A 9,435-nucleotide genomic window follows, 5' to 3' on the forward strand; every position below is an offset into this window, starting at 1 on the left:
TTACAAGGCATATAACACCTCAAAGAAAATATTCATATACTATTTACTACCTACATTATTTGATTTATAAATCAGTTTTCCCTCCATCTTGACACACCTTTGAGATAAAAAAGAAACGCAAGACTTTTTTTTCTTTTTCCCTTGAGAAGACAACACACAAACTTGACGCATCACAACCCGCCGCTTACCGGGACGAGCGTGCAGCTGGGAACACTAGACACCTCACTGAGCCCCTTGACGAATCGCCCCTGTATCGGTTCTAACCATCGCCGGAAATTCACTGGAGATCCGGTTTTCTATTTCAATTCGGCTTGTTACTGTGTCAGAGAAGAATCACTGCTATTTCCTACCTCGCTCCCCATTCCTTCTTCAACTGCGGCCCTTTCCCTTCCCTTTTCCACATCTCCGTTCCTTTTTCCATTGCTCTCTCTCTCTCTCTCTCTCTCTCTCTCTCTCTCTCTCTCTCTCTCTCTCTCTCTCTCTCTATGCCTGACCCCGGACGTCCTTCTAGTGACTTTTATTGACTTTCTTTTGAAGCGAGCTACTTTTATTGGCTTCCACTTTAGTCGCAGCATTTTCCTTTCGCGTTTTCCGTCGTTACAGAAAGATGTGGGTGTAAATATTTGTTGTCGTTATTGTTTGCTCAGTGAAAAGAATGACTTTCCTCAACGTTCACCACATTGAAAACCACAAGAGAGATGGATTCATCAATTAATGTTTCGTTTGGAATATTATTAAAGCTGCCTGGCAAAAAAGAAAAAAATGTTGTCAGGTATTGAAATTACTTGATCAAGCGATATACGCATGGTGAAATTAAACATACATACACAATACATAACACACACACACACACACACACACACACACACACACACACACACACACACACACACACACACTGTAATGTGTGGTATTGTGTTTACTTTGTAACAGGTGTGTGTGCCCTCAAGGGTCGTCAGGGCCCCGCTGCAAGGTCCTGAGCCGGACCTTCTCTGGGTCGGGGTGGGCTTGGGTGCGGCGCCTACCTCCTTGCCTGCCTGTCACTGTGTCTCTCAGAGTATTAACCCGGCGCCATAATGGTCTCCTTCTCTACTCTGGTCCCCTCGCCCCACATCCCCGCCGCTCTCACGCCCAGCCCACTCCCATGCTAACTCTGCAGTTGTTGCAGGGGCGTGTACAGCTTCTGCTTGAGGGAGGAGGGGAGCCAGTGAAATTGGTGGTGAATGCCACGCTGCATGATGGTGACTGGCACACCATTCACCTCCACCTCCACGCTCAGGCAAGCTAATAATTCTCTTCTTGTTTCTTGGCTTATGTATCGTTTTTCCTTCTTTTATGAATCTACCATAAAGTTTATTCCCCATAATCCTTCTGATAAAACAACTGTTCTATCTTTGTTAAATGCAGTTACAGAGAAGGTGTTTTTCCTTTTTTTTTTTATTTATATCTATATTAACTTGAGAGCGCTTAAAAATAGCAGATCTTTTCAAATTCTGATTTTACTGACAGTTAACTTTCAAAACGAATATTTATAAAGAAATGGTCACCTTATACTAGGATTCATCTTATAATGATCACCGTAGCAATTTTACAAAGGCATAAACAAAAAACAGCTTCACAGATATCAATGTATTACAATAATTATGAAATTTTTGCGTCGAGTTACTGTCACATCGTTGACGTCGCCGTGTCTTTGCAGCCAGTCATCTGTTAAAGGAGGGTGAGCTGCATCACACAATAATGCTAATATATATATATATATATATATATATATATATATATATATATATATATATATATATATATATATATATATAAGAACACCAAACGAAGATTAATAAAGAATTATCCACAGTGCATGAAAGCAATTGTCTCTCCCCTCTCACTGCACGCTCAGTCGCTCTGACGATTAATTTATTTGCACAAAGAAGAATTCGGAAAGAACTATTGAATATTATAATATTTTACTATAATTTTACCAGAAGCATGATCGATTATTTTCATCTCACTTAACACTCACTGATTATAAATGTTTACCACGTCTTATGAACACACCTTGAACTCACTACAGCTTTCCCCGCCGTCTGCTCTGCAGCCCTGACCCACAAGCACCAGTGACAGACAGACTTAGGCTGCCGCCAGTATAAAAAATCATGTATTGTTAAAATGTATGGTGTGCGTGATACAAGTCATCCTCGTTTGATAAGAATGATACAGTATTAAAATAAGACGTCACCACGTCAAATCCATCACATTTCAATGGATATTATTTGGTGTGGTGGTTCAGGGAGCGTTGTTGATGGTGGACCTCTGTGGACGCGGCTGGGACGACCACCTTGATGGTAACATCCACTGCTTGAAAAGCGCTGTCTGGCACCCTCCGCCCGGGGGCGAGTCGTGGCGCATGTCCGTGCCTTTGCAAGTAGGAGGACTGGCCCATTCTCTGCCACGTCCTAAAGACCATGGTTGGGTGGAGGGCCCCACTATGCCTCCGCTAGATGGCTGTATCTCACACCTCACCCTAAATGGTCAGGTAAGATATTTGCCACTGACATTATTTAAACATGTGGTGAATTCACAATATTTCATTGTATACATTATAAACTACAATTTTGTATTATTGTTCTTATGATGTAATTTTATGCATATATTATTCCACAAAGAATTTCTTTCATGAAGTGAAAGATGCATTAACTGACCATCCTGCAGCTTTGTTGCAGCTGGTGGACCTGGGCGAGCCGGCCTACAGCATGGCCAGTCGTGGTGGCTGTCACCCGCAGGAGCACGCCTGCCATGGAGGCCCCGGGGTGTGTGGCTACCATGGAGAGTGTGTGGGCGGCGTCAACCAGCCACACTGTGAATGTCATTCCGGTTGGTCGGGTCCCTCTTGCTCTACGCCTACTGTGCCCGCCACACTGGGTAAAAATTCCTATCTCAAGATGGCACTGTCTTTCACCCCACCGCCAAGGGAGTTAAATGTTCAGTTGCGACTGAGGACAAGAGGTTCACGCTCAGGCTTCCTGGTGCATCTGGCTGCCCACCATCGCTCGGCAGCCTTCACTCTCCATGTGGGTCTCTCTTAAGTAACCAAATAATTGAACGCCATCTTGTTCTTTATACTTATTGATGTGGATACAAATCATAGCTTAGTCAATGGCTAGCTACCTTACAGTTACTGTGTCTTTCAGTTACGAGCGGGTGTGGCGTGTGCATCCATGTCAGGGGCCGGGTGGGGTGAGCGAGTGGCCTGCGTGGAGGGACGTCCACTCGGAGATGGATTATGGCACACCATCAGGGCTGAGCGGAGCGGTCACAACCTTGTCCTCAGCGTGGACGATGGTGACGGGTGGAGACGAAATGAGTCCTTGGTGTCTTTTCTCTCGGACCCCATCACCGTCACCAGGCCTGCGCCCCTGCTGGTGGACAAGCACGATGGTGTCAGCGTGGGTGGAATACCTGAATTTTCAGGAGTGACCTTAATCACTGTACATGACGACCTGCACGACAGTGAGTACACACCAGACAACACTGCTTGCTAGAGACACTGGAATATCTTAAGGCGGATTCACAAGTGTCAATATGCGACTGAAATATCCAGTGCCTACCGACTGGAGAAACTAGTCGCAAAATAAGACCAACATGTTGGTCTTGTTCAATCAATTTGCGACTTTGTTTAAGTTGTGACGTCACGGAAAAACGTTTGGAATAGTGGTGTCTAGATATAGAAAATATGCTGGAGTTGGTGAGGAAAAAAAAAAAACACATCTGGGACTCTAAGAATTAACTATAGAGCAAAAAAAGTTTACGTAAATCGACATTAAATGAGATAGCTGCCACTTTCCAAGAACTGTTTCCCTCTATACAGGGTGTTGTTCGTGAGGAATGAATACTTGTGATGATTTAATTTGATCGCATTTGTGCAGTCTTTTTAAGATTAACAATTTTCTTATAAGAAATACAGGATAGTTTACTCTAATTATAACCTTTGAAGTTATTGGTTGGGTGTAGGACAACTTGTTGTGTAGCTGTTTGTTTACATCCACTTCCCGCCAACCAGCCGAAACTTCCCAGTCGCTATGGGTTAACGTGTTACGACTAAAAGGACTTAGTCGATACTTCTAGCGACGATTTCTGTCGCATATCGACACGTGTGATCCCGCCTTTACACTAAGTAGCTCAATGAATCATGACCCATTCAAATTTCGAGTAATTTTGGGAGGATATTGTCAAGTTCACTATATCATCAATACGAGGATTATGGAAGTCGCTTCACTGATATTCATCTTCATAAAAATGTGAAGCGTTCTAGGATGCGTCATTTTGTAGTACAGTTCTGTAATCTCTCTTTTACTCACGAACACAAGCGTTCCCACTCACTGAACAAGTACTGCATAGATTCCTTTCCTGAGAGGGCAGTCATCATAAAAATACACTTTTTATATGTTGTTCACACTTGGTCTAAGCTGAGCAAATTTTTTAAAAGTAAATATATATATATATATATATATATATATATATATATATATATATATATATATATATATATATATATATTATGAATTCAAAAAGAGAGAATTATTCCTCACACTGCCGACTATTTTCTTTCCGTCAACTTTCATATATTATAAGCATTGTGCAGACTCAAACCTCCCCCAGCACTTGAATTTAGGTATCTAAGTTTCTTCCTTCAAAAGAAGAAACAGTTTTCGGCTTGAAAGCACGTCCTATCTGAGACAAGGACACTATAAGGTGCGAACACTTCATAGAGTGTCTTCAAGTTTGGCGGGAGGCGGGAGGAAGGCGGAGGAGAATGGGGAACTTTTGTCATCGTCTTGTGCATGTGTGAGGCGAAGTGTGAAAGAGCTAACAGTGTTTGTAAGTCCTTCTCTTATATAAAAGGAAAGGAACGAATGCCATATGTAAGGCCCAACACAACATTTCCTCTCACTGTGGAGGCTTGGCACTAACTGTGATTGTCGCAGCTTGTGTGGACGACTTACGAGTGTCTGGGCGAAGCTTGCCTCTGCCGCCTGCTCTTAACGGGACTACCTGGGGCCAGATTACCACCTCGGAGAGAGTGACTCACGACTGCCACGCCCACAACGCCTGTCTCAACACCACTTGCACACCACCACTCATTTGTACCAGTAACTGGGGCCACGCCACCTGCAGGTAAACTTTAAGGATTTTCTTTTTGACTTGTAAGAAGAACTATTATTCCCATGAACTATATGTGTATGAGGTGTGTGTGTTTGTGTGTGTGTGTGTGTGTGTGTGTGTGTGTGTGTGTGTGTGTGTGTGTGTGTGTGTGTGTGTGTGTGTGTGCGCGCGTGTGAAACAGAGATAGATAAATAGATAGACAGATAGATAAATAGATAGATAGATAGATAGATAGATAGATAGATAGAGAGAGAGAGAGAGAGAGAGAGAGAGAGAGAGAGAGAGAGAGAGAGAGAGAGAGAGAGAGAGAGACTATGCACACACGCATTCGTGTTTTCCCTTAGCTGCGGTTTGGGTCACCAGCTGGTGGGTCAGAGTTGCAAGGACGTGGACGAGTGTGTGTGGCAGCCATGTCTACATAGTGGTAATTGTTACAACCTGCGGCCCGGGTATCTGTGTGTGTGCGCGCCTGGTTACGCCGGTGATAACTGTCAGTGGAGCAGCCACCACTCTGGGAGTCACCTCCTCACCGCACCGGCAGCCATCGCGGCACTCACAGTCTCGCTGCTGCTGCTGGGTCAGTGTGCACCACAGTGTTGGTGTAATTTACTTTTACCTAACTCCTTCTTATTCTTCTTGTATCTGTTACGTGAATACCAGTTTCACACCTTTTTGTTCGTAAATATAAGCACAATGGTATTGGTCTTTGACATTGACAGCTTTTATCCGACGTTTTCCAAATATTGTTTTCCCCAGTGGTGATCGGTATTGTGATATCCATCCGCTTGCGTCGCCACTGGCTCAACCGAGACGTTGGCAGCAGACATGTGGAGGATATGGAGGATGAAGGCGGGGAAATGAGGGCTGTCAAATGCAGTGGAACAGATGAGGGAGGTGGAGGGGAAGGCAAGACGCACTTAGAGACCTCCAGCCTTGCCCTGGCCCACCAAGACACTTACCTCGAGTGCCTCAAGTACAGCCTGTCACACGCCCAGCCCTCGACCCTGCCGCCACCGCCGCCGCCACCACGCAAACCAGGTCAGTGAGGCTAACTTTTTGTTCTCGTTATTTTGTTAGTTTCATGCTCTTGTACCCGAAACCGCAGATTGGCAGAATTAATTAATTGTTGCGCTATTCTGTTACTACCACTATTATTTTTCAACAGTTTATAGAATTAACACTCAATAACCGCGGCCAGACACAAGTGTTCTGATAAAAGTGTTCGTGAGCTTCCTGAGGAGTGAAGCTACAACGCCCCACTTTTTATGTAGATCAGAGTCTGTTCTCTCATTAACAGACGCGTCTGAGACCGGGGAAGGGGTGTCCAGGTCTCCTTGCTGTCCTGCCGAGTCACCAGCAGCCCGGCAGACAGCCGCAGTGACAAGATCATCGCCGGATCCTCCTTACCGCGAGACGACCTAAGGGCCTACGCCTACGAGGGTGATGGATCCTCTGCAGGGTCGCTCGCCTCTGCTAAGTCCGGTTAGCACGACCTTCTCCTTAACGAACAACATTAGGATATGTTCAATGTGATTCAAGTGTTATGTAATAGTTATTTTTGCCAGATTTAATTCGTCTTTTATATCATGAAGTTAAATAAAAAAAAAAATTGAATCATTACTATTGTGCTCATAAGCTCGAGCGCGCGCGTGCGTGTGCATATAAGTTGTTCAACCATGATAGTGACCAGGTGTCCCTTCCTGTCCTCTCCAAGGCCTACCACCTGACCTGGAGGAGGAAGGAGGCATCAGACCTCTCGTTTCCGAATTCCTGGAGGTGATGGATTTACTCAAGAATCTCCCCGATGCTTCAAAGGACCCAACCTTCCTCACTAAAGTTCACAGCAAGGCATTCGTCAAGTTGCAAAAGGAAAGAGGCACGCAGGAACCTGACATCCAGCTCACCACCACACCCACTCATCTCAGAAAGCCTTGCCAAGTTTCCTCGTCGCCTCAGAGCAGGGAAGAGTTGTCCACTGCTTGCTGAGTCCTTGCGGCGCTCCTAACCGGACCATTCTTCTCAGGGACAACACTAAGTGCACGCCACCTGTGTCGGTAGGCATCATCTCAGTGGAGTGATGAGATTTGGAGTGACAGAAATCAAGACAAACTAAAATTATACGTCATTTTCATTCATGGATTAAATTTGCCTACCAAAATGTTTCCTTGGAATAGCGACAGAGGTAAGCGATGTATGTGTGTGTGTGTGTGTGTGTGTGTGTGTGTGTGTGTGTGTGTGTGTGTGTGTGTGTGTGTTCATAGTGTCCGAGAAAAAGCATAAATTAAAAGTGCGCGTGACAAAGGGAAGGAGAAAAAAAAACACCAGATAAGTGATATGATAAGTGTGGAAGTTCACACAAGAGCGACAGTGCTAACTTGATTCCCTCACAAAGAATTAGAGAACTACCGAGTGATGGCGAGGTGCAGGCCGCCGCCGCAAAGGTTGGGGAAGATATGGGTACTTGGTAACACGAGGAGCAATTCCAGTGCTTACCACTTTGTATTTCACTCAAATTACAGAGCAAATTTCACGACCAACTACATAGATCTAGTATTCAGTATAGCGTTGTTAGATATTTTATACATTTATAGCCCATATTTAATAAATGTCACATGATAAACTGCTTTTTTTTTCTATCTCTAAACTGGAAAGATGTTTACGAGCAGTGGATCTGACTGGTGAAATACATATTGATATGGAGTAGCTGAACCTTTGTAATTTATGGATGGGGATGATAGATGGAATTAGGTAGCTTTAATCATACAGGGGTTTGCCACGTTTAGGCCTGGCGGCCTCTTGCAGCTTCCCTCTTTTCCTATGTTCTTATGTTCTAACTCTCCGCCGGGTGAATCAATAAAAAACACTACTCGCGCACTGCTCAAGCCCAAACACTTCTGACAGCATACTACTGAGGAATGTCCCTGGATGATAAGCACACTGAAAACCATCTACGTAAATATGTGGTGGATAAACAGTAAAGAGGACTTTCACTGAGTAAGCGTTGACTTCCCATAAAACAGAGTGGTTCGGACGTACACAGCAACGTCTCATCTCAATATTTGTCGATATTTCACAATCAGAGGATCATTATGGCATATGTAAAAGAAAAAAAAAGAATATCAAGCAACATGCGCTTATAAGATAAGTTAGAAAAGAAAGTAATAAACAAATAGAAATAACAAAAAATTTAAATACAATACAGAACAGCATATACAACTCACAACATTACAGGGAACATAACAAACGGAACTGAAAGAGTCGTGGGAGGTAAGACAGTGATGAAAATATACACCTACTAAATATATGGGACTCTACTCAAACTTCTGAAAAGCACCGACACAATATAAAAATCCTTAGTTAAGTTACACTGGCTCCTAAGAATGTTTTTTTTTTTTCAAGTGATACAATAACACGTTTCATAGACTATTACCTGGAAAAAAGATCTTGAGAACTCCGTTATTCATCTCTGTAGCCTTTGAACATAGAGTAAAGCGTTTCAGAATACCGGGTCTGATTGTTGATAGTTAACAACACTTTACCACTGTCACTAACACGCAAAAGACCGAGCAGCACCAGGGCAGGTAACCAAGGTGAGCAATATAACACAGGTATACTTCCTATGGGGTAATGAGCAGCGTGAAGGCAGAAAGACGACCGTAGGTCATGGATGATCAATAGATTTCAATAGACTTCAATATATATAAATTCTTCCTTTGTTTTATCCCATACATTATGTAACTTCAACCTTTCCTCTCCTCCTTCTCCTTCTGTTCCTCATACATAGTAATCACGACTACATTTCAACCTGTATACACGTTCTTATGATAACTGGTTAATCTATGCCATACATTACGTAACAGACATTCTCTCTCTCTCTCTCTCTCTCTCTCTCTCTCTCTCTCTCTCTCTCTCTCTCTCTCTCTCTCTCTCTCTCTCTCTCCTTGTCTTTAACTTTCTTCCTCCCTTCTTTCATATCTCACCCTTTTTCCTTTTCTTACATTTTTCCTTCCGTCTTCTTATCTCTCACCTCTATTTTTAGTTCCTATCTCCCAGTCGGGTATCCTCAGACACAGCAAGGAGGCAACCGAGGAATTCTCGCACAAAAAAACTTCTTGATTGATTATTCTTATCTCGGACTGGTCTCAAAACTTCCAGATTACATACGAGAAATTTTGCAAACGAGGAGGAAATTGAAGGGGCTGGAGTGAAGATGCTGAAGAAGGTTTTTGGGGACAACCTGACAAAGAAGACTCGAGTTTTAGATGCAAACGAGAA

At 43.6% G+C, this 9,435-nt stretch overlaps 1 pseudogene; it reads left to right on the forward strand.

Annotated features, from left to right (window-relative positions):
- LOC123498180 overlaps positions 1–7,762 on the forward strand; it is a 218,945-nt pseudogene extending 211,183 nt beyond the window's left edge.
- The last annotated feature ends 1,673 nt before the right edge of the window (positions 7,763–9,435 follow it).

The sequence above is a fragment of the Portunus trituberculatus genome, chromosome 47 (genome assembly GCF_017591435.1).
Source record: "Portunus trituberculatus isolate SZX2019 chromosome 47, ASM1759143v1, whole genome shotgun sequence".
Taxonomy (NCBI): domain Eukaryota; kingdom Metazoa; phylum Arthropoda; class Malacostraca; order Decapoda; family Portunidae; genus Portunus; species Portunus trituberculatus.